General features: G+C 49.1%; 1 long non-coding RNA gene across 3 annotated transcripts; it reads right to left on the reverse strand.

The window, feature by feature from the left end:
- Positions 1-14,155: 14,155 nt before the first annotated feature.
- Positions 14,156-21,817, reverse strand: LOC139037009 (uncharacterized). 3 transcript variants are annotated; one of them, XR_011489784.1, is made up of 3 exons: positions 21,532-21,817; positions 20,010-20,087; positions 14,156-14,346 (listed from the first exon to the last, which is right to left on the reverse strand). It is a non-coding gene; the product is annotated as an uncharacterized lncRNA (long non-coding RNA). The 3 variants fall into 3 exon arrangements; XR_011489783.1 differs by lacking the exon at positions 21,532-21,817 and adding an exon at positions 21,163-21,395; XR_011489782.1 differs by lacking the exon at positions 21,532-21,817 and having other exon boundaries at positions 20,010-20,415.
- Between the last annotated feature and the right edge of the window lie 717 nt (positions 21,818-22,534).

Raw genomic sequence — 22,534 nt, forward strand, 5'->3', positions numbered from 1 at the left:
GATCACCTTTAGGCTGACCTGATCCCAGGTGAACTCCCTCCGAATTCTGAGAGCCTTTGTTCTGGATGCACATCTGACCCCCTGGCACAGCACCATCCATTAAGCGTGCCCTGCACACCTACTGCTTGCTCAGCCCTATGATTCATACTAGCATGCTAAACTGGCCTTCAATGGGCCCTATTTTAAATATGGAAAGGAGAACACTTGTTTTCTTTATTCACTGTTCACTGAATACCTCTTACACCAGAAGTGTGTGGGCTTTTCCCCACCAAGCAGTTCTTCAACTCTTCAGACATCAGCTGGGTGCCCGAGAATTCGAACACAATTCTGACAGTAAGCGCCTGTGGTTAACATAGGCCCACAGGCCCCTCAGTCCTGCAGGACCGCTCCCCGCTTCGGTGCCAGGCACCAGTCCAGGCTGTCACCTGTGCTTCTCAGCTTCTGGCTCTAGATCAGAGGCTCCCGTGACCCTTCCGTGTGTTTGATCGTTTGTGAGAACGTCTCACAGAGTTCAGGAAAACAGCTTACTTACTAGTGTGTGTGTGTTAGTCTCTCAGTGGTGTCCGACTCTTTGCGACCCCATGGACTGTAGCCTGCCGGGCTCCTCTGTCCATGGCATTCTCCAGGCAAGAGTAGTGGAGTGGGTTGCCGTTTCCTTCTCCAGGGGATCTTCCTGACCCAGGAACGGAACCCAGGTCTCCTGCATTGCAGGCAAATTCTCTACTGTGTGAGCTACCAGGGAAGCCTTTACTTACTAGAGAATTGGTTTATTATAAAAGGATATAACTCGGAACAGCCAGATCAAAGAGATGCAAAGGGCAAAGTATGTGTGTGGGGGGTGGTGGGGAGGGGGATATGGAGCTTCCAAGCCTTTCTGTATGATCAGGCCATCCAAGATGGCTCTTCTCTTGCCCTCTACATCCCCTGCCCGACCAGTGCCTGCTTCATATATACCCTATTTACATGACTGACCTTCCTGTGTATTTGCCCCACCCCCACTCCAGCTAGTGATTGTTCAAACCTGACATCGTAGATTGAGCCCACCTGACATCACTCCCCCCCATAACTGGTTACCTCCCCCTACCCGGGGAGTGAAGACTGCTGACCTGGCCTGCCTATCGATGTTTTCCACGCATGGTGGGGTGTTGTTCCAGGACATCGCTTCAGACAGGTAGGCTCCCCCATTCCTTAAGCTGTTGACATCTCTGTTGCTGACTCTGGGCTCTTTGGTCTTGAAGCTGGGCAAGTCCAGGCCTTGTAGACCTGTGGGGTGCAGCCCAACAACCGGCGGAGCAGCTAGGAGACTGAGGAAACCCCTGAGAGCGCCAAGATGCCGGGAAACAAGGACGGGGACAGGGAAGTTGGCGGGGCCGAACGGTCCCGGGGTAGCCATCCCCTAGGAAGTGGGGTCCTTGGTGGCTGTCCTTTTGGGGGAATGGGGCGCCAAGAGAGTAAAGTCTCCAGCATGGTATCAAAGTGAGTCTTTTGTCTTTGGGTTGGCTTTTATCTTGCGTGTGTGCAAGTACCTTGTCCATGAATGCAAGTCCTATTCTCTCTTTCTGGTTTTGACCTTTATCAAAGGGTCCTAGTTTTTCTGATTGAGCCCACCTCCGTGTTTTTCTGAAGGTGAGGCAGGTGAATGTGCCAGCCTGATGTCATTCGCCCTGTAACTGGTAACCTACATACGCCCCCTTTCCGGGCAGGAGTGAAAACTGCCTCTCTGCACAGTGGGGCATTGCTCTCGGACCTTGCTTCAGACGTGTAAGATCCCTCATCCATTAAATCATTGATGTCTCTGTCACTGACTCCAGGCTTTTTGTTTGGACTTGAGGTTGGGCAAGTGCAGGCCCTGAAGGCCTATGGGGTGCAGCCCAACGGTTCCCCTGGGCCACCACCCTCCCAGCACTTCTACATATTCTGCCACCTGGAGGCATCCAGGACCCCAAACTATCACTTATGCATGGAGCCTTCATTACTTAGGCATGGTTGATCAAATCGTTGGCCATTCATGATTAACTCAGCCTCCAGTTCTTCTCCCCTTCCCTGGAGGTCAGGTCAGGGGCTGAAAGTTCCAGCCCTCCAAAACGTTGGTTCCCCTGGCAACCAGCTGCCATCCTAAGGGGTTTTTCAACAGTCACCTCATTAACAAACTCAGGTGTGGTTTATAGGGGCTAGTGAATAAAAAGATGGTCCTTTCCCCTTTAATCCTCTTTTGCTGCTGCTGCTAAGTCGCTTCAGTCGTGTCTGACTCTGTGTGACCCCATGGACTGCAGCCCACCATGCTCCTCCGTCCATGGGATTCTCCAGGCAAGAGTACTGGAGTGGGTTGCCATTGCCTTCTCTGTTAATACTCTTTTAGGGAATTCCAAATGTTTTAGGAGCTATGTGTCAGAAGACCAACTATTTATTTCTTACTATAAATCACAATATCATATGTACATATTTGAAATTTTATAGTAAAAGATACATACATTTATTATTTTAACTATGTTTAATATTTTAACAATTTATCAGCATTAAGAACATTCATGCTGCTGCTGCTGCTGCTAAGTCGCTTCAGTCGTGTCCAACTCTGTGCGACCCTATAGATGGCAGCCCACCAGGCTCCCCCGTCCCTGGGATTCTCCAGGCAAGAACACTGGAGCGGGTTGCCATTTCCTTCTCCAAGGCATGAAAGTGAAAAGTGAAGGTGAAGTCGCTCAGTTGTGTCCGACTCTTTGTGGCCCCATGGTCTGCAGCCTACCAGGCTCCTCCGTCCATGGGATTCTCCAGGCAAGAGCACTGGAGTGGGGTGCCATTGCCTTCTCCTAAGAACATTCATAAAGTTGTACAACCATCACCCCTATCCATTTCCAGAACTTCTTCACCACAAACTCTGTACCTATTAAAAAATAATTCCCCATTTCCTCCTCCTCCTTATCCCCTAGTAACTCCATTCTGCTTTCTGTTTTTAAGAATTTCCTATTCTACAGATGTCTTATGAGAAATCATACAAAATTTGTTTCTTGTGTGTCTGATTTATTTAATTTAGCATGATGTTTTCAAGGTTCATCCATGTTAAAACGTGCATCAGAATTTCCTTCCTTTCTATGGCCAAGAGAATATTCCATTGTACATATATACATTTTGTTGATCCACTCACCTGTTCATGGACACTTAGGTTACTTCCACCTCTTGGTTATTGTAAATAATGCTGCTATGAGCATTGGGATACAATATGTTGGAGTTTCTGCTTTCAGTTCTTTTGGGTATTTCTGGTCCCGTTATATTTTAATTCAAACTGAACAATAAACTTTCAGCTCTTCCTCTCACTGCTCCATAATGTAATAAAAAACCTGGTACATCCATTTTACAGATGTAGAAACTGAGCAGGAAATTAAGGTTGGAAACTGGAAACTAGATCCTTGGTGTGGAGTCATCGACACTAGACAACATCTTGTCCTGAGGACAAGGGTTGTGTCTGAGTCATCACAGATCTGCATCCTCAGGACAAGTGGCCAGGATGCAGTCCACATGGTGTGAAAAGAATGAATGAACATTTTTTGTGCTGACACTTTTCCCCCCCATAATTTATTTTTGGCTGTGCTGGGTCTTCGTTCCTCATGGGCTCTTCTCGAGTTGTCGCGAGTAGGGGCTACTCTCCAGCTGCGGTGTGCAGGCTTCTCATTGTTGTGGCTTCTCTTGTTGCAGAGCACGGACTCTAGGGTGCAGGGGTTTCAGTAGTTGTGACACGTGGGCTCAGTAATTGCCACTCTCGGGTTCTTGAGCACAGACTTAATAGTTGCGCTGCACAGGTTTAGATGCTCTCAGGCATGTGGGATCTTCCCGGTCCAGGGATGAAACCCGCGTCTCCTGCATTGGCAGGTGGATTCTCTACCACTGAGCCACCAGGGAAACCTCTGTGCTGGCACTTTGACAGAAGCTCTCAAAAAAGCTCTCAATGTCTGTAATACTTATTCCTCTCTTTAAGTCTCCCTCTCCACCTCGTAGACACCCCAACCCCAGCCCTAACAAGGGACTTGAACAAATCAGCTGGTGCTGATCCATGCCCTAAGTCACAATAACTGCAGCCTCGGGCCTGAGAGGTTGCTTTCCCAAGTGTTCTGTCCAGTCTGGGTGTCAGCTTCATGGGAGCTTCACCCCAGTTTACTGTAATTCCTGAGCAGCTGGTTCTGGCTGGCATGTGGACCCCACTGGGGGCTCCTCTGGCATGGGGGAGGGGGAGGGCGGATGCGAATGCCTTCTAGTCATACTTTGTCAGAGAATCTCTCTAACCTGCTGCAGGTCCTCTTAGCTCACCAAGCTGTCCAGGGGTTTGGCGAACCTCAACCCCAATTCCCTTTTGTTTAAAAATTGAGACAAGTGTAATTTTAATGGGGTGGTGAAAACGCTTCTCTCGGTAAGCTGTACTGTCAACTTGGCCTTTGCTTAAGAAAAGAGTGGCTCTAATAGGATTCCCTGCTCTGTTCTCCTTGGAGGAGCCTGGCTTGGGGAGGGGTGGGGGTGGGGGGCTCTCAGAGGCGGTCAAGGGGTGTGGCTTACATCCTCTGGGGTCCTTTGTCCACTTGCTTTCTGCCCACAGGACAACAGAAGCTGTCACTAATGGCCCAGAGGTGGGCTGCAGAAGGCGCGTGCCTGTCTCGCGCTCCTGGGGAGAGGGTGTGTGCGGAAGAAGGCAAGTGATGGTGAGAAGCACTCACAGGCAGCGAGTGTCCTCAAAGCAGTCGGGCGGATGGTGCGGTTCACCGGGGAAATTTCTTTGACTGTCTGGCGTGGGAAGGAGGCGCTGAGACAAAAGCTTTGGTGGTGCGGGTGGGAGTAGCAGGGGAGGGTGGAGATGAGCTCCTGTAGGATTTGGCAAAAGACGGGGAACTAACTCCGTCTATCTATAGCCGGACGGAAGGCAAACACCCCCGGGCCTCCGCTGAAAGTGGGCGGGGCCGAGGGGAGGCGGGGAGCCGGTGGCTTCCCCGCGGGCAGCAGAGGGTTAACCCTCCGGGCGCCCAAGGACGTCAGAGTGGGTTCTTGTCTGCGGCTGGGACTGAGAGCTGTTATTCCCTGTTATTTTTCCTCCTGTCTTGGCTTTTTATTGTGTTAGGATTTCAGGATTTGGCTTTATATATAAATATGATGTTGAAAATATTTGGAAGGGGAGAAAAAAAAATTCATCCCAGTGAAAAGGATAGGAAGACAGCAGGCTGGAGGCTGGGGTCATTGGGAGTCCCTGGTTTTAGATCAAAAGCAGGGCAGCCACAATTACGTGGCCCCCTCCCATCCCTACGTTCCCTCGAAGCCCCCCAAACCTCAGCCTGGACAAAGGGACGTCCTGCTTTGGAGCCCTATTCCTCCACAAGTCAGCTATGAGACCAGCTGTTACTAACGGGGACCACCGCCCCAGGCGAGGTCCTCCTGGACACGCGGTCCTCCCGCCCCCAGTCTGAGCCTGTGTTGGGCTGGGAGGTGAGGAGATGCCACAGACTCTGCAGTAGACTTTCCCTCTGCTGACCCTGTGGGGAAGGGCATGGAGAAGGACACAATCTCTCTGAAAGTGAGGGGAGAAGAGAGAGGTGATCAGGTTCTAGAAACAAGGAAAGAAGTGGCATGCATTACCTAAAACAACTAAGAGCTTCTTAGGTGTCTATTTAGTCACTCGGTTGTGTCAGAATCTTTGTGACCCCGTGGACTGGACAGCCTGCCAGTCTCCTCTGTCCGTGGGATTCTCCAGGCAAGAACACTGGAGTGGGTTGCCATTCCCTTCTCCAGGGGATCTTCCTGACCCAGGGATCAAACCTGGGTCTCCTGCACTGCAGGCAGATTCTTTACCATGTGAGCCCCCAGGGAAGCCCTTAGATGTCTGTAAGAGACTTCTAAAAGGAAATATTAAAACTCAGGGAGGTCATATTCAGCGGATACCCAGAGGAGTCAGCATTTTTCACAGCCTGCGGGCTTCATGACAGAGTTGTTGGTCTGAGGCACGAGGTACGGAGCGCAGAGCTTGGTGAGAGGGGGGTGAGGCGGCCTGGGTGTGGCACCGTGAAGCCGGGTGTTGGGACAGAGATGTGGAAACACAGCTATTGAGTCCCAGGATCCCAAGAAGGGAAGGGAGGCCTGAACATAGCCGGGGACCCTGCTCCCCAGAGCAAGAATGGTGTTGGCCCTCATCCCTGGGACGGAAGCATCTCGTGGACTTGCACACACTGGGCCCTGGGGAGATGACCGGGGAATGGGAGTAGCTGGTTCTCAATGGAACTTGGTCACTTGGAAGCCCTGTGAAGCTGCAGGAATTGCAGGGGGAGAAGTGGGACCTCCAAGGGCAAGGCCGAATAACATTTGTCTCTTACCCATTCTTATGTTCACTTGACAGAGAAAACAAGCTGTGGGAAATGGCCATCTAGTGTTAAAGATCAGAACGAGGTTTTCAGAACTAAGACTTAACATTATAAAAGTGGAATTTCTACCAAGGACAAGAGTACCTCTAACTGGGCTTATGACAATGGTGGTTGGCGAGAAAATCTCCCACCTAATCCAAGTCACTTAAACTGAATTTTTGCAAGAAAGAGAGAGGGGGAAAGTATCCATCTACAGTAAAAACTGGAAAATGTATTGTGGAAAATGAGCATGGAATCAGTGGAAAAATAGAAGCAAAAATGTCCTCTGTTAAGTAACAATGTTTCTGTGGTCTCCGATTTGGGCTGGAGATCTTGACTTTCTCCTCTCCGTCCTCTCTTCAACATCCTGCCCTGGGACCTGGAAGCCTATCTTAATGGATGTGTCAGTGGGTTCTCAGGCACTCTGGCTTCTGTTGGGTTCAACCAATAAGAATCAACCAGCGGGAGACCTAACCACCCTGGTGCTCAGCCAGTTTTACTGCCTGCAATGCGGGAGACCTGGGTTCAATCCCTGTGTCAGGAAGATCCCCTGGAGAAGGAAATGGCAACCCACTCCAGTACTCTTGCCTGGAAAATTCCATGTATGGAGGAGCCTGGTAGGCAACAGTTCATGGGATCACGAAGAGTCGGACACCACTGAGCAACTTCACTTCCTTACTTGCTTAGCGGAGACTGGGAGATGGGAGGAAAGTGAAGTTGGGCTGTTTATTTTCTGGCTCCCTCCCAGCAGAGTCTCCACGTGCTGGCTGTATTCCTCCTCTAAAGACCTCAGCTCCTGTCAGGTGGTAACCTGGGACAGCAGCTGTCTCCAGATTGAAGTACCTACTTTCCCCTTGGGCCTCCAGAGCTTGGAATGGTAACAGCCCCCACTGTTGACAGCTTCATTCCTTACTGGTTCCCTTTACCGTACCCACAGGATTTAACCAGCCCCTTTATTAGACTCCCATTATCACATCTGATATTACCAGCCACTTCCTGCTGGGACCCCACCTGATACAATAATCTAATAAATAACATCAAATGGAAACTGTAATGTGAGGTTAGTAGTATAAGCTCAGTGTCATCACCAGCACTTGGTTGGATGAGGCTTATGTGAATTCTGTCAGTAGGGATTCTGTTCACCCCCATGGCAATGGGCTAAGGAGAAGAACTCAGTTCGCTTAGTTATTTAAATGAATATTTATTGAGTATCTAACCCTAAAGGAGATCAGTCCTGAATATTCATTGGAAGGACTGATGCTGAAGCTGAAACTCCAATACTCTGGCCACCTGATGTGAAGAGCTGACTCATTGGAAAAGACCCTGATGCTGGGAAAGATTGAGGGCAGGAGAAGGGGACGACAGAGGATGAGATGGTTGGATGGCATCACCGACTCAATGGACATGGATTTGGGTGGATTCCGGGAGTTGATGATGGACAGGGAGGCCTGGCTGTGGTTCATGGGGTCACAAAGAGTCGGACACGACTGAGCGACTGAACTGAATTGAGTACCTACTGTATGTCATGCCCTACGGTGGGGGCTGGGGAGTCAGTGAGGGGAAAATAAACATCCAGCTCTCATGGTGTTTTCAGTCTAGTGGGAAAGGAGGAGATTAATCACATAGCCACAAATATAAATATATATATAGGTAGAAACTGTGATAAATCCTTGGAGCAAGATAACTATACCTTTCTCTGAGAGCAGCTAATAGGAGGCTGATACTGGGTGGAGCTTCAGAGAAAATTTCTTGGAGGAAATGACGCTAAGCTTAGCCAGGGAAAGGGCAAGGGAGTGGGGGAGGGAGCATGGGAAGCAGAGGGAAGGGCATGCTCAAAGATTCTGAGGCTGGATGGGTCTGACAGGTGTTCAGTGAACGTGGGAAGGGCCTCTGGAGCAAGTTGAGGTTTAGCTTTACATGCAGTGGGGAGACATTACAGAGTCTTGAACAGGATAATGGCATGATTTGATGTCATAAAAGCTGGTGATGGTGCCATGGGGAACATGGGTGGGAATGCAAGGAGAAACAAGTGATGTTGCTATGGGAGCTCCTAACCGCTGGTCTGGCTAGCGGTGTAGTGATGCTTTTCTGGCCCAGGAAGGCCTGACGTGGAGACAGTGAACTGGGTTCATGGGCACAGCCTTCGGTGCCCTATTCTGTCATGAACGTTGTGGTGAATTAGATTCTTGACCGGAGACTCTCAGAAAGATGAGAAAGCAGTGAGGGGAGCTGTGACCTGGGATCTAATCTTGACCAGCAAGGAAGAACTTGCTGGTAAAATGGAAGTGTCTGGAGGAAAATGGGAAGTTCTGGGGAGAAAAGGACATGTGACCATGTGAGGTGTGCTTGTGTGTGTGTGTGTGTGAGAGAGAGAGAGAGACAGGGTAACAGAGATAGGAGACAGATGTTAGAAAAACAAATCTGTCAGACTCCAGATAGAAGACCAGAGTTACTAGCTTATGGCTAGAGAGTCAGAGAAAGAAAGTGGATTAACAGGCACAGGAAATCCTACTGTATTTACTTGCTTTGGGTTGTCACAGCAAAGTGCCACAGACTGGGTGGCTTAAACAACAGAAGTGTATCATCTCACAGTTCTTGAGGCCAGAAGTCTGAACTCAAAGAGTGTCGACAAAGTTGGTCCCCTCTGAGATTGTGAGGTCGGAGCTTCCCTCGGCCTCTCTCCTTGGCACATAGACAGCTATCATCTGCCTGCCTGTCTTCATACTGTCTTTTCTCGATTCTCGTCTGTCTGCATGTCCAAATTTCCCCTTTTTATAAGGACATTAGTCCTACTGGATTAGGGTCCACCCCCGTGACCTCACTTTTCCTTGATTACATCTGTAAAGACTCTACCTCCAAATAAGGTCACATTCTGAAGTACTAGGGGTTAGGATTCCAACATATCTGTTTATGGAAGCTCAGTGGACCCATCACATCTACCAAATGAAATTCAAGGAGAACTTACCAATTCATCTATTGAATACACACCAGATGCTGACTCTGTATCAGGGACAATGCTAAGAGGCATCTTGGCCCCAAAGGTACACTTGGTCTGATATGTATTTTTACAGATATGTAAAAATATGTACTACAGGGCTTCCCTGGTGGCTCAGATGTTGAAAAATCTGCCTGCAATGCAGGAGACCTGGATTCGATTCCTAGGTCAGGAAGATCCCCTGGAGAAGGAAATGGCAACCCATTACAGTATTCTTGCCTGGGAAATCCCATGGACAGAGGAGCCTGGTGGGCTACAGTCCATGGGGTTGCAAAGAATTGGCATGACTGAGCGACTTTCACTTTCACAGTTTAATAAGTGCTATGACAAATAGATGGATGTTTACCTCTAGAACACACTTGTAAGATACAGTTTAATGTAACATTACGGGGAAGCAGAGAATAATACAGAGCATGGTCGTAGCACAAAGAGCAACGTGGGGACTTCCTGGTGGTCCCGTGGATAAGAATCTGCCTGCCAATGCGGGGGACACGGGTTCAACCCCTGGTCTGGGAAGATTCCACATGCTGTAGGGCAACTGGGCCTGTGCACTGCAGCTGCTGAAGGCCACATGCTTAGAGCCTGTGCTCTGCAACAAGAGAAGGCAGCACAGTGAGAAGCCCACCATCACCAGGAATAGTTCTGCTCACTGCAAGTAGAGGAAGCCTGCATGCAGCGACAAAGAGCCAGGGCAGCCAAAAAATTAATGAAAAAGAAAAAAGAGCAGGATGGTCAGTGCTACTCAAGGAGGTCAGGGAAGGCTTCTTGGAGGAGGTGACATGACCTGAGTCTCCAAGGATAACAGAGGAGTGGCCCAGGGGGGGAGGAAGTGGAAGGGGGTCCCGTGCGGAGGTAAGTCCACAGAGTGAGTGAGGGCCGCAGGTTTGTGTAAGAGTATGGCTTTAGCGCCAGTGGAGGAAGATGAGATTAGGGATGCCAGGTCTTGAAGGGCCTTGGGTCCACGGTAAGGAATGTGACCTTACACGTATACTTGACAAAGTTTTCAGGGTGTACGTGGGACGTCATCCAGGAGACTGAAGGACAGAGTGATATGATTAGACTTGGCTTCTGTGGGAAGGATGGATTGAGGGGCTTGTGAGGGGAGCCAGGGAGACTAGTGAGCGGGCAGAGGCAGGAATGAGAGAGAAAGAGAACAGAACACTGGACCAAAGTAGTAGGGATGCAGAGGGGAGAAACCGGGATGCAGAGTCCTGGGGGGAGAGTTGGCATCTGTTAGTGACAACTTAGTCGTGAGAGACAAGGGAGGGGCTTTAGACTGATCCCTAGAAATCTGGTGTGAACGTCCGACCAGACAAGGGGATATTTACAAGACGGGGACTTCAGGAGGCAGAGAGGATGTTGGGGGAAACTTAGGTCTCTTTTAGACGTGTTGAGATGCTTGTGGGGGCAATCAGGTGGATATGTAGAGTAGAAAGTTATTGTAAATACAGTCTGGAAGTGAGGGAAAAGGTCTGGATTTGAGATATATATCTGGAAGCTCTCAGTAGTTGAAGTGATAGACTTAGATGAAGTTACCTAAAGTGTGAGTTGCTCAGTTGTGTCCAACTCTTTGCAGCTCCTCTGTCCATGGGATTCTACAGGCAAGAATACTAGTGTGGGTAGTCATTCCCTTCTCCAGGAGATTTTTCTGACCCAGGGATCAAACCTGGGTCTCCCGCATTGCAGGCAGATTTTTTACCATCTGAGCCCCCAGGGAAGTCCGAAGCTACCTAGGATGAACCTATTTATTTTTTTCTCCCATCTCTCGGCACATGGGATCTTAGTTCCCCAACCAGGGGTGGAACTTGCGCCACCCCCCTGCAGTGGAAGCATGGAGTTGTAAACACTGGACCACCAGGGAAGTCCCTAGAGTGAAACTTTAGAGTGAAAAAAGAAAATGTAGGGCTCAGGGACAAAGCCTTGAAGAGAAGGTCATTCCATGTGTGGGATGAGAAGCCTCCAAACGAGATGGAGAAAGGTCAGTGAGGTTACCCTGGAGAAAGTCTGGTGGACATCAGGAGGAGGGAGTTAACACCATCAGATGCCCCTCGGAGACTGAGAATAAAAAATGAGTAAAGGAAATCTTTGGATTGGCTATTTGGTGGTCACTGACTGCTTCAGTGGGTCAGTTTTAGTGGAGTGAACGCAGCAAAGTTTAAGTTGCATAGATAAGGAATGAACTGAAAGGGGAGGAAGTGTGGGTGATTCTCTTAGAAAGCTTGGTAGTAGAAGAAGATAAAGAGACTGTAGCTAGAGGGGGACAGACGATTTGTAGTTGTTTTTTTTTTTTTTCCTCTTTGAGAAAGATTTGACGGTGTTTCTATAGTGAATGAGCAGAACAGCAGGAGGAAGAGGTCAAATATGCAGTGAAGAAAGAGAAGACTTCCGGAGATGAATAGGGTGGGATCCAGAGCAAAGATGGTTGGGTCATCCATGCAGGAACGATGCAGTGGAGATAGTAGTAGGTCCAGAAACCTTAGATGGATCAGCAGGAATTAGAGAAATTCCTCAATGATGTTGTCTTTTTTTTTCCCCTAAAATGTGAGAGATGATTCATCTCTGGGGAGTGTGATGGAAGGTGGCTAGATAGTAGAAATGATGAGGGGAAGAAAAACTTGAAAAGGCTGTATTAGTCAGAGTTCAGTTGCAGTTAACAACCCTTTGTAGCTATTTTAAGAGGAGAAGGACTTAATGCAGTCAATTGGCTGCTTACAAAAATCACTGGAAACTCTAAACTGAGATTCCAGGAATGAACCCAGATGATCACTCATCTCCCAGGGGACCTACCCCTTCTATCACAGTCAAGGAGTTGAGGAGGGACTTCCCTGGTGGTGCAGTGATTAAGACTCCTGCTTTCACTGCAGGGAGCATGGGTTTGATCCCTGGTCAGGGAACTAAGATCCTGCATGCTGCGCAGCATAGCCAAAAAAAAAGAGAAAGAAATTGGGGAGTCTGAAAGCTCACACTGTTGACTTGGGACACTTAGCTATCATGCAGGGATCAGGAAGTTGGGACAGTAACTGAGTACAGGGCCAAGGGTTCAAATTCAAGCCTCATGAGGTGTTTCTTATTTGCAGAACCTAAGTCACAATCTAAACTCTAGCTATAAAGGAGTTTGGGAAGTTTTTAGTTTTTCATTCTCTGCCGTACAGGGATACATACCTTTATCCCCACACTTAAATTCTAATCAACAACAGTAGCATGCTCCTACCTGACTTAACTATCCCTTCATACAAACTGCCATCCATCCATCCATCTTTAATTTCAGCTGAAATCAGATGTAAGCCTAATATACAATTAAAGGATTTGATCAAGCTGATTAATAACAGTAGAATTTCATCCTTGAATAATGTAAATAATTGCCAGGGAGTTGGTGATGGACAGGGAAGCCTGGTGTACTGCAGTCCATGGGGTTGCAAAGAGTCGGACACGACTGAGGGACTGAACTGAACTGAAAGATTCTCCACTTCAGTCTTGGGTATAAAAACCACCTAGTGTTGAGCCTCTTCCATCTTTTAAGGTAGGGCACTGAAGTTTAGTGTTCTTTCTCATATATGATTTTATTTGATTATTGTGAACTGGACATTCATAGGGGTTACTCTTTTCATTTTACAGCTGACATAAGGTCTGCATTGGTATAGTATTGCAAAGGACTTTATCATCCAAATGTATTTGGCAGTTGTTGCTTAGTCGCCAAGTCCTGTTTGCCTTTTTTGTGACCCCATGGACTGTAGCCCACCAGGCTCCTCTGTCCATGGGATTTCCCAGGCAAGAAAACTGGAGTGGGTTGCCATTTCCTTCCCCAGAGGATCTTCCTGACCTAGGGACTGAACCTGCGTCTTCTACTTGGCAGGTGACTTCTTTACCAAACATATTTCCAGGCCATCAAAGAGAACAGATTGTGCAGTATATTTAATAATAATACTTAATGAACCATACAGGTTATAGGTCAATTCAGTCTCATTGGACAGCGTACCAATCTGTCTATATGATACTGGAAGCAATTACCATAGTCTTGTTCATAATTTTCTCTTTTTTCAGCTTTATTGAGCTATCACTGACAAATAGGAACGATATATATTTAAGACATGTAATTTGATGTTTTTTTGACTGGACCCTGTGGCATGCAGGGTCTTCACTCCACAACCAGGGGTGGAGCTCTGCCCTCCTGGAGGGGAAGCATGGCGTCTTCACCACTGGACTGCCGGGGACGTCCCTGTGATGATGCTTTGATACTAGCATGCATTGTGAAATGGTCACCACTATCAAGCTTATTATCATAGCCATCACTTTACAGAGTTGCCATTTTCCCCCTTCCTTTCCCTCCTTTCCCTATCTCAAGTAAATAATGTATTGTTAACAGTAGCTACCACGTTGCACGTTGTACCTTAGATCTCTGGAACTTACTCATCTTGCACAACTGAAGCTTTGGACACCTTGAACAACACCTCCCTCTTTCCACCCCAAACCTACCCCAGCAACTGCCCTTCCACTGTCTGATTATATGAGTTTGGCTACTTCACATTCCACATATAAGTGAGATTATCCATATTTGTCCTTCTGTGTCTGGCTTATTTCACTGGGATGCCCTCCAGGTTTATCCATATCATCAAATGCTAGGATTTCCTTCTTGTTTTATGGCTGAATGATAATATTTCATTGTGTGTACCACATTCTCTTTAGTCATTCAGTCATCATCATGTTTAGGTTGTATCTTAGCTATTGTGAGTGGCACGCATTCACTTTCCATCATCCATCCATGCATTCATCAACCATCCAACCACAGTAGGCATCAGAAGCTGCTCTGTTTATATGGTGCATGAGTTGGCCAGGTGTAGAACAGCAACAGCAGTTGAAATCACAGTCTGATCTTACATAATCTGCCATCATTCTCCAATTCCAAGATATATCCGGTCAAAGCCAAACAGGTAGGTTAAATAAGGATACGATGGGGATCGCCTCTAGTTTGCTGGCAGACTGGCTCTGAAAGGATAAAAAAAAAGCCCTGATTTTAGTGTTTGCCGATTTCATGGTTTAAATAGTCTAATCATGGCCAATTTAAAGCTACCAAAGATGAAGTTTCAAGGCAAGGTTGACAGTCACATAACAATTCCTATGAATAAATAATATCAATGGGGCTGTATGAGCTGATTCCTGCATGCCACTGGGTCATCAGTCCTGTGTTCTTCAGGTCTCAGTGTTACCAACCTCTGTGATTCTTCTAGAAATGTGGTATTGGCTTTTGTTTACTGTTTTGTTAAGGAGGGGCTCATCGGGCGCTGTCACTTGGTCCTTCCTATCATGATGGCCCTTAACCCATAGGTCAGGCAGAGAACCCATAGGAAATTCTGCCTGTCACTGAACATACATATTCCACCTATAGATTCAGGACCTGGAGAAACAACCGCAGGATGGAGCCACTGTGTAAAGATTTGGACCCCAAATCATTTATCCCCTGTTCTTCATTAATTTCCACTCAACCCATGACCTGGGATTAGTACTAACTCAGTGCCAGCAATAACCCCTGAAAAGTCTTTTCCTCTTTTCCCCATGTTACACTCACTCTACTAAATAGCCACAGTTCCCTTGGGGAAAAGTTGGGGGGAAGATGTACGATATAAAATTATAATGTCATATGGTACAGAGTACACAGTTTCTCTATTCACCTGACTTAAGCGTGGGAATTTAGTGACAACCTGTGACCCTCTGATGTCCCGAGACTTTGTCTCAGCTCTCTAGAGCTCTGGCGTGTTTTTAATTCTGCAGATCCAGCAGGATGTTAATGCAGTGCTCCATGTGGTCTAGCCCCTGGTCTGCATGATCACTGAGCCACCACTGAAGTCCCCTGTGAGTCACTCTCTTCTCACCGTCACTCTGGCCCTGCTGCCTTTTTGTCCAGCTTGAGTGGTCACTTAGTGTCACTACAGAGCCAGTACTGGATCTCATTATCCCCGTTAGTACCCATGAACGTATTTCAACGGCAGTGTCTCCCATCATCACCCCCAACATATAGAGAGCTGCAGCTCCAGCACTTTTAGAGGAAGCTAGGTTCTCCTCTAGGAATTTCTTGATGCCTTGGTGAAGGGGAGTCCTCTGGTCTCTCTCAGGGGATGTACAAGCAGTCCCTGACTTCTGATGGTTAACAATTTTTCCTCTTTATGATGGTGCAAAAGCAGTATGTGTTCAATAGAAACTGCACCTCCGATTCTGAGATTGGCTTTTTTTTTTTTTCTGGGCAACCAACATGTATATGGTACTCTGTTGTGATGCTGGGCATGAGTGGCAAGTCATAGCCCCCAGTTAGCACATAATCACGAGGGTAAACTGTTGGAACACTTAGAACCATTCTGTCTTTCGCATTCAGTAAATTACATAAGATATTAAACACTTTATTGTAGACTTTATATTAGATGATTTTGCCCAGTTGTAGGCTAACGTAAGTGTTCTGCACGTGTTTAAGATAGATTAGGGTCAGCTATGACATGTGGTAGGTCAGATGTCTTAAAAGCATTTTCAATGTATGATATTGTCAACTTACCATGAGCTTACACAACTGCCTCGTAAGTTGAGGAAGATCTGTAGTTAAAGCTTGGATAGACCAGTCAGAAGTGAGAATCCACTTCATCAGACCCAGTTCCCCAAGTCTTTGGATTTCTCCTACATTATACCCAGGAGCTTTTTGGCATGTCAGTTTCATTTGACTATCACCGAGTCGAGGCTTCAGTTTGCCAACTGAAGTAACAATAAAACTTTGATCAGATTCTTGAGCTGGTAGCATCAGCTTCAGAATCTCTGGTAAGCCACGCAAATATACTGAAAAATTCAGCCAGATTTAAAACTACATTCTCTCCTTTATACTCTTTATACTGCAGCATAGTTTGAACATATTCCTATGAATATTCTCCAGGTCTTCATTGATACATAAATTCGCACATTTTAGCATCAGAGTGTCTACTGGACACACTTTTATAATTGGCTCCCTGGTCACATGGAGATTGCCGTTGGCCTTGGATCTGGGGACATGTGAGTCTCTGGGGTGGGGGACAGTCACGGAATCATCAGATAAGGTAAGACCAATCTCCTGAGGCAGGGTCAGAGGGGTTGTTTCTGCTGGTGAGCGAAGCCTGGTGCAGTTTCGTGGTCTCGGGTCTTCGGATTTAACTGCCTCTCCTAAGTACCACTGTTCTAATATTTTGAGACTCTGGTCTTTCCTAATGTGTGTGTTAGTTGCTAGGTTGTGTCCGACTCCTTGGACTATAGCCCACCATGCTCCTCTGTCTATGGAATTCTCCAGGCCAGAATACTGGAGTGGACAGCCACGCCCTTCTCCAGGGGAATCTTCCCAACTCAGGGATTGAACCCTGGCCTCCTGCATTGAAGACAGGTTCTTTACAATTTGAGCTACTCAGGAAGCCCCTAATCATTGCCCTAAAATTTCCCATTAGAAATACGGTGAGCTGTGAATCCAGTCTATTTTGTAAATCAGCAACTTACAGGATAAGAACCTATATTTGGCTTTTGGCTACTCACTAGCTGTGAGAGATAACATATGATTTTAGGGCATTCATCAGATATTCTCTTAAGACAGTTAAAGGAAGCCCTTGATTCTCTGACTGTTGAGCCATCGATTTAATGCCCTGGGCTTATTATTCTGTTTATTCTCTCTTGAATGGGGAGAAGCAATCAGCCCACCCCATAGTCCTTCTAATCCTCCTGATTATCAAACTGTGGTTGGCCTTTGCCCTTTGTTCTGTCAAAGCCACATCTTTAAAAATTCACTTTCTGATCCTTGCGATAAATAGGAATAGAGCTGCTCTGTGAAGAGACAGTGAGGACAGAACTCCAGCAGGACGTTTGGTGATAAAGGAAAGAAGAGTTAGGAGATACCAGGATTCATGGAGGACTTTCAGAATAGAGAGGTTTGCAGGCCAAGAAAGCAGCATGATGGAATGGGAGAGATGGAAGATGCAAAGAATATGGCAAGTGATGGAAGGAGCAAGTTCTCAGAGGTGGATGGACTTCGAGGAGGAGGAAGAGCTCAAGTGAAGGAGTGATTCTGGTGGTCTGGGGATGGAAGACCTCATGAAGCCGAAGCACAAGTTCAGATGGAGTGGATGGGAGAGGGCTGTGAAAGGCCAGGACATCATATAAGAGAGGGGCGTCCAGAGCCTGAGACTCGGGACGGAGCAGCTGTGAAGGACTGTGAGTGAGGTCCACACGCAGCCTTGCTGACTCAAGTGCAGCCTGGATGAGGCATCAACTTGAGCGGAGCTGGTGCAAGCTGAGAAGCCCTCAGCCTGGATGTGGAAATCGGTGAAGGTGAGAACAGTGTGGGGATGAACCCTGTGAATGAGCCAGGTGTGCACATTCTGGGGGAAGGTCCGGGCTGGAGGCGATCCTGTAGGCTGGTAGATGACACAGAAGTGAGGTGGTGGTGATGCTACAAGCAAATGACGTGGTTTTGTAAAGAGGACAGGCAGGGGGTCTGGAAGTAACTCTAGGAAACCAAGAAACAACCCAGTCCGTCTAACCTTCACAAAAGGGGGCCTTAGTAAATGTGCTCTGTGAGCAAGTGACCTCAGGGAGGGATTAAATGAAGATCGCTAAGGACGATAATACTAGGCACATATTAGCACTCAGATATATTGGCTGTAATTATTACTAAGTCAGGGGCAAGTAGAAGAAATAGAAGATGGACTGAGGGGACCAATAGACAGGTTCGATCTGACAGTAAAAGGGGACAGGACGGAATAGCACTGACAGCGCTATCTTCCATCACCAGGTTCCTAAAGAACCCCTTCACTTCTTCCTCCTCCTCATTCTCTCTCCCCCCATAACAGCTTCATCAAGATACCACCCATATACTGTACAATTCACCCATTTAAATGTCGCACTTTAAATTTTCCTATATTCACATATAAGTTGTACAACCATCACTACAATCAATTATAGAACATTTTAATCACCTCAACACCCATACCCTTTAGTACTCCCCAACCCCCCATCACTTCTGGCCCTGGGAAACCCCTCATCTACTTTCTGTCTCTATGATCTGCCTGTTTCGGACATTTCATGTAAATTGATCAGAGTGTACAATAAACAAATTCTCTTCTCGAATGCCTTTTTATTATAAGTGCGAAGGAATGAAGCAGTAACAGTGGACTTTCAGGTATTGGCAACAGGGGTGCGTGTGTGTTTTAGGGAGGGGATAGGATTTGGACACTCAGATCCTCCTTTCTCCGTGCACAAATCTAGCCTGTTTGTTTTTCCTCTTATGCTTGGAAGGGAAAGTGTCAGAAGTCAACCACCTACAGAATCCAGAGGAGGCCCCTGAATCACGTCAGTGGTCGGGACCCTGCTGAGCATCGTACAAAGGGCTGGGGAGGGGTGACTCTCTGCCTCTGGGGCGCCCCTCTTGAGGGGGAGACCAGTTGGTGCCGATCTGGAGGTGGCAGGTGGGGTGGAGAGAGGGGGTACTATCATGGAGCCCCCAGGGGGCTTCACAGGGAAGTCATCCAGAAGCCCCAGCATGTCCTTTCATCCATGCGGCCCCTCCACGGGGACATAGTAACCAGTGCAGGGATGGGCAAGGCCCACCAGTGCTTGTCAAGTGTGGCCACAACCTATGGCTCCTTACATGAAGTTCAGTGGTTCGCCGCCTGCCAGCCCCTAAATAACATTAAAGCACCCACTAAGAAGGTTCCTCCCACTGTAATTCTCTTCTAAGCCTTTTGAAGTCAAAGAGAAGGAATCAGCTTGGTGCCCGTGTTTCTAACACCCTCACTGATCCTTATGAATTTCCCTTTTAAGAGAGTGGGTCTTAGAATCAGGGTCCACTGGCAGCAACTATATGTCCCTTGAATTTAATCACATTGTTTTGTTTACAGTGAATGGATTTTCCATGGTCTTCCATGTCTGGTAGTGATATAAAGTTTCCATCTTATGTAATCATTTTAGAGCTTAATAAGTGAGTCAGTTTAAAGAAAAATATTACTGATATTTATATAATATAATAACACATTATTATTATATTAACAGTGAGTGCTAGGTAGATGTGGCAAAAATGGTGATGGAGGTACATGAAATGACTGAAGCATAAAAGTGGAACTAGAAGAATTTTATGATCTGTTTCAGCCCAGAGGGTCTGTGACTCAGTGATTCAGAAGATGAGAGATGTCCTTCCCCGACTGTAGCTCTCACGCCACTGCACTGTAATGGGCAGGTTACCTGTCCACCGCTCTCCCCAGACTTGGGACCAGAGATGTACTGTTTCCCCATGTCCACAGTCCCGGCACAATGCTTGGCACACAGAAGTCCTCAGTACTTATTCACTGAATGAATGTACAAATGAATGAAGGAGTGAATGAACAGTTGCCCTTAATACTCTACGTGAATCGGTTCATCCATCCATCCTGCATCCACTCTATTAAGCAGCTACTATGTGCAAAACACCCTGCCCTTAACTTCCTTGCAATGACTTTATTTTTCTAGTCAATAATCAATCTACGTATGGTGCCCGAGGTAGTCCAGATACTGTCAATGGTGGGGGAATGTAGTCTTGACTTACAGGCAGCAATACTAGGGGCAGCCAGACCTGAGATTAAATCCTGCCTCTGACAATATTTGGGGCACTTTGGGCCACTTACCTCTTGCAGTAGGAGTTCTCCTTCTGTAAAGTGGTTTTAATAATGTTGAAGTGGTCCTGAGTCAGCCCCGGGGTTATGCTGTTGAATGAATGAGTGAGTGAAGGAGTGAATGGGGGAGGGACCGTGGCCCCGGGCTCCTGGCTGGGTGGCCGGGGCATAGCCTGGCTCCTCTCCCATAGCCCAGGCCCCATCTGCTGGTGAAACTTCAGGATGGGTGTGAAGCCTGAGCTCCGAGCTGCGCTTCACTGAGGGAAAACGGAGCAAACTGGGTGAAAAGCAGAGAGCCAGAGAAATCCCCTCCAGCCGTGGACACCGAGGCCTGTGGCTTGGCCGGCAGCCGGGGGGCCCTTGGCAGGTGACCCAGGGGAGAGACAAACCCCTCCCCAGCTGGCTGGATGAGCGGCTGCCCCAGCCCCTCCCCGCCCTCCGAGGATGTGGGCAAAGTGATGTTGGCATGGTGACCAGTCTGCCTGTCTCCCCCTCCTCAGCATCCTGCTGTGACAAAGAGGCCCCGAGGAGTAGAGTGGGGCCCTGCGGGCTCCACCGGCTCAAGAACCGTAGGGAGAGTGGGGGTCTAGGGACTGGGTTGGGGAGCGGGTCCGGTGGGGGGGGGTGGGGGCTGCAGGCTCCACTCCGGCGGCAGAAAACAATGGAGCGGTTGCCCTGGCAACCAGGGGCGGCCTCTCCCGGGGCCTCCAGGCTGAAACTGGGAGGAGGTGTCCTAAGAAAGAGAGGTTGGGAGCGGGCGCGGTGGGGGCTGTTCTCGGAGCAGCCTGTCCCCCCCTACTCCCACCCCCACCCCCAGGAAGGGCTGCAGGGGCTTCTTTCCGGAGAAGAGTCCAGTCTCTGTAGACCCATTCTGCAGAGCCTCAGAGGGGAGACAAGAGAGAACGGTTTTCGCCGGGCCACGTGGGAGACCCTTGGCTGAGCAAGTTGTGGGCATCCTGAGGACCTGCCCGAACGCCCAGCTCTTTCCCTCTGAGGCCTCCTGACAGCTAGGTTTAGGGCAGGGGCCATGAAGTCAGGCCCAGAGGTCAACGGCCCGAGGGTCCCTCCTAGCTTGCGCCTGTCCTGCCAACTCGGGATGTGGGCGATGCTGTGGGTGCAGGTGGGCTGCGGAGCTGGGTCCCGTTCTCTGAGCCTGAGGACAGACCCTTGCTCCCAAAGGCCCAGCATCAGTGTTCGTAAAGGCGGCAGCTTCTGGAGCGAGACATCCTGACTTCGGAGCGGGGGCTCCGGCGCTTCACTGGCTGCGCGACCCAGAGGGAGTGAGCCCCTTTGGGTCTCAGATCCTCTCGCTTACAACAGCACCCATGAGCGTGGGCGTGTGATACACGGGCGGGCACGCCTTGCTCGCTGGGGACCAGCTTCCTTCCCTCCTCTCCCCAGCCACACACTTCTCCCTCTGGGCACCTGTGGCTTGGAACCCTGGCAGCATCACCGACTCTATGCACGCTGCTGAGATACCCCTCAACACAAAGGCACCCCCGTTCTCCGTGAGAGGCTCCCCGACTCTTGTTACCTTCCTGAGGGTCCCAGGCCGAACATCCTCCTGTCGTGGTGACCAGACTGGCTTTTGAGTAAGGGCTGGTTGCAAGGTGTCCTTTGCACATCTTAATATTCTCATTTCCCCCTTTGAACGTGGGTTGCTTTTGCCACAAAGAAAAGAGAAAGTTAGATGAGGGAGCCCCTTTATAAAAGGTCTGAGAGCTCAGAGGCTTCGGGGGTGGCTGTGGCCATCGCACCCGCCTGGGTAAGAAGCAGGTCGCTGGGGGACAGTCTGTCTCAGCTGGCGGCCACCTGCACCCCAGGCTCTGTCCCCGCCCGCCGTCAGCACCTAACATGACCGCGAGCCTGCGTGGGTGTCGGGGGTGACGGGGGTGGCGGGGTGAAGGTGGGAGTCACGACTCCAGCCAGACGCCTGGGCTTTCAGGACAAATGGCGCCCTCTTGTGGCCGCCAGGGCTCATGGCAGGCGTTTCCCACCCCTGCGCCCTTGGCGGAGGTTCAGAGCATCCTGCCAGGTGCCTGAAGGGAGGGGCGCCAAGGACGCGGGAGCTGGTCTGTCGTGGCCCTCCGGCACCCAAAGTAAAGGTCATTCCCGGCCCTGACCCCTAAGGCGCCCCGAGTCCAACTGGAGCAGCGAGGCTCCTTCCCAAGCAGGAACCTCGCGGAGGCTGAAGCCCGGCCATCCCGAGAAGGCTCAGCATGCTCGGAGGGCACTGTCCCCGGCCAGCTGCTGACGGGACAAGCTGGCCACAGGGGCCCTCGTCCACAGAGGCGGTCTCGGGCTGACGGCGAGCGGACAGGGGCTCACGTGGGCCTCCTGGAGGATCTGTTAGGTCAAGGACCTGGGCTGGGCTCGGGGTGAGGTGTGTGGGCAGAAACGAAGGAAGGAAGGAAAGCTGACCTGTTGCTGCCTGCTGCCTTCACACTGGTAAGTGTGTGCACTCCGAAGAGAAGCTCTAACTGGGGTCCTTGGCTCGACCTCGGCGGGGGCCCACGGGCCTCCTGAAATCATATGCA

This window comes from Odocoileus virginianus, chromosome 10, assembly GCF_023699985.2.
Source record: "Odocoileus virginianus isolate 20LAN1187 ecotype Illinois chromosome 10, Ovbor_1.2, whole genome shotgun sequence".
In the NCBI taxonomy this organism is placed as follows: domain Eukaryota; kingdom Metazoa; phylum Chordata; class Mammalia; order Artiodactyla; family Cervidae; genus Odocoileus; species Odocoileus virginianus.